This window comes from Carcharodon carcharias, chromosome 33 (assembly GCF_017639515.1).
Source record: "Carcharodon carcharias isolate sCarCar2 chromosome 33, sCarCar2.pri, whole genome shotgun sequence".
NCBI lineage: Eukaryota > Metazoa > Chordata > Chondrichthyes > Lamniformes > Lamnidae > Carcharodon > Carcharodon carcharias.
In genome coordinates, this window is record NC_054499.1 from 18,448,196 (window position 1) to 18,454,195 (window position 6,000).

At 46.2% G+C, this 6,000-nt stretch overlaps 2 non-coding genes across 2 annotated transcripts; both read right to left on the reverse strand.

Annotated features, from left to right (window-relative positions):
- Window positions 1-2,057: 2,057 nt before the first annotated feature.
- On the reverse strand, window positions 2,058-2,129 carry trnaq-cug. Its single transcript has one exon. It is a non-coding gene; the product is annotated as a tRNA-Gln (tRNA).
- A 2,765-nt stretch (window positions 2,130-4,894) lies between these two features.
- Window positions 4,895-4,966, reverse strand: trnaq-cug. The gene has a single exon. It is a non-coding gene; the product is annotated as a tRNA-Gln (tRNA).
- Between the last annotated feature and the right edge of the window lie 1,034 nt (window positions 4,967-6,000).

A 6,000-nucleotide genomic window follows, 5' to 3' on the forward strand; every position in this document is an offset into this window, starting at 1 on the left:
CTTTTAGGACGCAGTTGAAGATATATCTGCCTGCCCTTGAGTTCTTTCGAGCTTGTCGGCGGAATTTCAAATGCTGTGCAGCCAATGCAACTGCTGCCTCCACCTCAGGAATATAGCATCAGCCTGAGCTGCCTATTGCTCAAGAATATGAAGAGTTGAAAGCCTGGAAAGGCTCTGTAATCAGCAGAGACCTTGAGCTCTTCAGACTTCCACTTCCCTGCCTCAAATTTTAACAGCAGCTGGGCAAACGAGAAACTTTATTCCACTGAGATTTGAACTCGGATCGCTGGATTCAAAGTACAGAGTGCTCACCATTACACCATGGAATCTACCTGGGGGCTGTTTTCAAACTCATGTCCTTTCTGCATTCACATTGGTGCCAAAGTTCCCTGCGAACCTTTGAATGGTTCTCCTCGTGTGATGCAAAGTGTTGCATCCTTTCAATGGGACAGATAAAGAACAGGGCCAAGAGCCAAAACAATGAGGGTGCAGGCAGCTGGCGCAAGAGGCTCAGTCATGCACATTCAAATGGCAGGCGAGCTGGTTTAAAAGTTGCCCTCTCGAATCGTACGCCATGGCAATTGAAAAGGAGACGCAACTGGCCGAGATTGTCAGCGGGATTGTCAAAAGTACAGGTTTCCACCGAGATTTGAACGCATTTCGCAGGATTCAGAGTCCAGAGCGCTCACCATTACACCATGGAACCCAGAGAATGCAGCTTCAGGCATAATCGTTTCTCAAAAAAGATTACTTCTTACATTTAACATGGCAGCAAGCAGAACAGCGACAACGACACCTCGTTACTTGATGCCGTTGACAAGGGAATTGTTTGCAAGACACTTCACTCCTAGATTATATCAAACAATTTTGGCACATGTCGAATAGGGAGATTTTAGGAGAACTCATCAAATGCTTAACCAAATCATTGCATTTGAAAGAGCTCACCTGTTCCTGGTGAGGCTTTGGACCTGCGTTGACAGGTCATCTCAAGGTGAGCCATGAGACTTAGGTTGCAAACTGCTTGCCAAAGCCTCAGGCAGCCTCCCACGGAAATGGATTTATGGCGAGTGAACTTAGTTTGAGACATCGAGCTGCAGTGCCAATTGCGACGTTTCGCTGAGCCACAAGAAAATTTGTAAATCTATCTCGCTAGCAAAATTGCAAGCATTTTATATTTCATGGCCACCACTCCACTTTGGCTTCATGTCTTGCAACATATTGCTTCAGCTCTTGCACTTGCTCTGCTCCTAAGTTTGTCTGCTCTGCAAATGAAAGAGCTGAGGTCAAGCTGCCACTCGTGACATTGCTGCTTCTCTTCCCTGCTCCTCGTAATATGACACTCTTGCCAAATGATACATGAATGAGCATTGCAAGGCAGTGATGCACGAGACTTGACCAGGAAAGACGGGATAAAACTGGTGCACTTCTAGGACGCAATTGAAGTTATATCTGCCTGCCCTTGAGTTCTTTCGAGCTTGCCTGTGGAATTTCAAATGCCGTGCAGCCAATGCAACTGCTGCCTCCACTTCAGGAATATAGCATCAGCCTGAGCTGCCTATTGCTCAAGAATATGAAGAGGTGAAAGCCAGGAAAGACACTGTCATCAGCAGAGACCTTGAGCTCTTCAGGCTTCCACTTCCCTGCCACAAATTTTAACAGCAGCTGGGCAAAAGAGAAACTTTATTCCACTGAGATCTGAACACAGATCACTGGATTCAAAGTCTTGAGTGCTCACCATTGCACCATGGAACCAACTGCGCGGCTGCCCTCAGGCTCATGTCTTTTCTGCTTTCACATTGGTGCCAAAGTTCCCTGGGACCCGTTGAATGGTTCTCCTCGTGTGATGCAAAGCGTTGCATCCTTTCAATGGGACAGATAAAGAGCAGGGACAAGAGCCAAAACAATGAGGGTGCAGGAAGCTGGCGCAAGAGGCTCAGTCATGCGCTTTCAAATGGCAGGTGAACTGGTTTAAAAGTTGCCCTCTCGAATCGTACACCATGGCAATTGTAAAGGAGATACAATTGTCCGAGATTGTCAGTGGGATTGTCATAAGTACAAGGTTCCACCGAGATTTGAACTCGGATTGCAGGATTCAGAGTCCAGAGTGCTCACCATTACACCATGGAACCCAGAGGATGCATTGTCATGCTGAATCGTTGCTCAAAGAATATTACTTCTTACATTTAACATGGCAGCAACCGAAACAGCGACAATGACACGTTGTTGCTTGATGCCGTTGACAAGGGAACTGTTTGCAAGACACTTCACACCTAGATTATATCAAACAATTTTGGCACATGTCAAATAGGGAGATTTTAGGAGAACTCATCAAATGCTTAACCAAATCATTGCGTTTGAAAGTGCTCACTTGTTCCTGGTGAGGCAACGGACCGGCGTTGACAGGTCATCTCAAGGTGAGCCATCAGACCTAGGTTGCAAACTGCTTCCCAAAGCCTCAGGGATCCTCCCACAGAAAGAGATTTATGGCGAGTGAACGTACTTTGAGACATCGAGCTGCAGTGCCAATTGCGATGTTTCGCTGAGCCACAAGAAAATTTGTAAATCTATCTCGCTAGCAAAATTGCAAGCGCTTTATATTTCATGGTCACCATTCCACTTTGGCTTCATGTCTTGCAACATATTGCTTCAGCTACTGCACTTGTCTGCTCCTAAGTTTGTCTGCTCTGCAAATGAAAGAGCTGCGATCAAGCTGCCACTCGTGACATTGCTGCTTCACTTCCCTGCTCCTCGCAATATGACACTCTTGCCAAATGATCCGTGAATGAGCTTTGCTAGGCAGTGATGCACGAGACATGACCAGGAAAGACGGGATAAAACTGGTGGACTTCTAGAATGCAATTGAAGTGATATCTGACCGGCCTTGAATTCTTTTGAGCTTACCTGCTGAATTTCAAATGCTGTGCACCCAATGCAACTGCTGCCTCCACCTCAGGAATATAGCATCTCTCTGAGTCGCCTATTGCTCAATAATATGAAGTGTTGAAAGCCAGGAAAGGCTCTGTAATCAGCAGAGACCTTGAGCTCTTCAGGCTTCCACTTCCCTGCTTCAAATTTTAACAGCAGCTGGGCAAACGAGAAACTTTATTCCACTGAGATCTGAACACAGATCACTGGATTCAGAGTCCAGAGTGCTCACCGTTACACCATGGAATCTACCGGGTGATTGCCTTCAAACTCATGTCCTTTCTGCATTCACATTGGCGCCAAAGTTCCCTGCGAACCTTTGAATGGTTCTCCTCGTGTGACGCAAACTGTTGCATCCTTTCATTGGGACAGATAAAGAGCAGGGCCAAGAGCCAAAACAATGAGGGTGCAGGAAGCTGGCGCAAGAGGCTCAGTCATGCGCTTTCAAATGGCAGGCGAGCTGGTTCAAAATTTGCCCTCTCGAATCGTACGCCATGGCAATTGTAAAGGAGATGCAACTGGCCGAGCTTTTCAGAGGGATTGCCAAAAGTACAAAGTTCCATTGAGATTTGAACTCAGTTCGCAGGAATCAGAGTCTAGAGTTCTCACCATTACACCATGGAGATGCAGCTTAAAGCTGAATCGTTTCTCAAAGAAGATTACTTCTTACATTTAACATGGATGCAACCAGAACAGCGACAACGACACCTCGTTACTTGATGCCGTTGACAAGGGAATTGTTTGCAAGACACTTCACACCTAGATTATATCAAACAATTTTGGCACATGTCGAATAGGGAGATTTTAGGAGAACTCATCAAATGCTTAACCAAATCATTGCGTTTGAAACTGCACACTTGTTCCTGGTGAGGCTACGGACCTGCGTTGACAGGTCATCTCAAGGTGAGCCATGAGACTTAGGTTGCAAACTGCTTGCCAAAGCCTCAGGCAGCCTCCCACGGAAATGGATTTATGGCGAGTGAACTTAGTTTGAGACATCGAGCTGCAGTGCCAATTGCGACGTTTCGCTGAGCCACAAGAAAATTTGTAAATCTATCTCGCTAGCAAAATTGCAAGCATTTTATATTTCATGGCCACCACTCCACTTTGGCTTCATGTCTTGCAACATATTGCTTCAGCTCTTGCACTTGCTCTGCTCCTAAGTTTGTCTGCTCTGCAAATGAAAGAGCTGAGGTCAAGCTGCCACTCGTGACATTGCTGCTTCTCTTCCCTGCTCCTCGTAATATGACACTCTTGCCAAATGATACATGAATGAGCATTGCAAGGCAGTGATGCACGAGACTTGACCAGGAAAGACGGGATAAAACTGGTGCACTTCTAGGACGCAATTGAAGTTATATCTGCCTGCCCTTGAGTTCTTTCGAGCTTGCCTGTGGAATTTCAAATGCCGTGCAGCCAATGCAACTGCTGCCTCCACTTCAGGAATATAGCATCAGCCTGAGCTGCCTATTGCTCAAGAATATGAAGAGGTGAAAGCCAGGAAAGACACTGTCATCAGCAGAGACCTTGAGCTCTTCAGGCTTCCACTTCCCTGCCACAAATTTTAACAGCAGCTGGGCAAAAGAGAAACTTTATTCCACTGAGATCTGAACACAGATCACTGGATTCAAAGTCTTGAGTGCTCACCATTGCACCATGGAACCAACTGCGCGGCTGCCCTCAGGCTCATGCCTTTTCTGCTTTCACATTGGTGCCAAAGTTCCCTGGGACCCGTTGAATGGTTCTCCTCGTGTGATGCAAAGCGTTGCATCCTTTCAATGGGACAGATAAAGAGCAGGGACAAGAGCCAAAACAATGAGGGTGCAGGAAGCTGGCGCAAGAGGCTCAGTCATGCGCTTTCAAATGGCAGGCGAACTGGTTTAAAAGTTGCCCTCTCGAATCGTACACCATGGAAATTGTAAAGGAGACACAATTGTCCGAGATTGTCAGTGGGATTGTCATAAGTACAAGGTTCCACCGAGATTTGAACTCGGATTGCTGGATTCAGAGTCCAGAGTGCTCACCATTACACCATAGAACCCAGAAGATGCATTGTCATGCTGAATCGTTGCTCAAAGAATATTACTTCTTACATTTAACATGGCAGCAACCGAAACAGCGACAATGACACATTGTTGCTTGATGCCATTGACAAGGGAACTGTTTGCAAGACACTTCACACCTAGATTATATCAAACAATTTTGGCACATGTCAAATAGGGAGATTTTAGGAGAACTCATCAAATGCTTAACCAAATCATTGCGTTTGAAAGTGCTCACTTGTTCCTGGTGAGGCAACGGACCGGCGTTGACAGGTCATCTCAAGGTGAGCCATCAGACCTAGGTTGCAAACTGCTTCCCAAAGCCTCAGGGATCCTCCCACAGAAAGCGATTTATGGCGAGTGAACGTACTTTGAGACATCGAGCTGCAGTGCCAATTGCGATGTTTCGCTGAGCCACAAGAAAATTTGTAAATCTATCTCGCTAGCAAAATTGCAAGCGCTTTATATTTCATGGCCACCATTCCACTTTGGCTTCATGTCTTGCAACATATTGCTTCAGCTATTGCACTTGTCTGCTCCTAAGTTTGTCTGCTCTGCAAATGAAAGAGCTGCGATCAAGCTGCCACTCGTGACATTGCTGCTTCACTTCCCTGCTCCTCGCAATATGACACTCTTGCCAAATGATCCGTGAATGAGCTTTGCTAGGCAGTGATGCACGAGACATGACCAGGAAAGACGGGATAAAACTGGTGGACTTCTAGAACGCAATTGAAGTGATATCTGACCGGCCTTGAATTCTTTTGAGCTTACCTGCTGAATTTCAAATGCTGTGCACCCAATGCAACTGCTGCCTCCACCTCAGGAATATAGCATCTCTCTGAGTCGCCTATTGCTCAATAATATGAAGTGTTGAAAGCCAGGAAAGGCTCTGTAATCAGCAGAGACCTTGAGCTCTTCAGGCTTCCACTTCCCTGCTTCAAATTTTAACAGCAGCTGGGCAAACGAGAAACTTTATTCCACTGAGATCTGAACACAGATCACTGGATTCAGAGTCCAGAGTGCTCACCGTTAC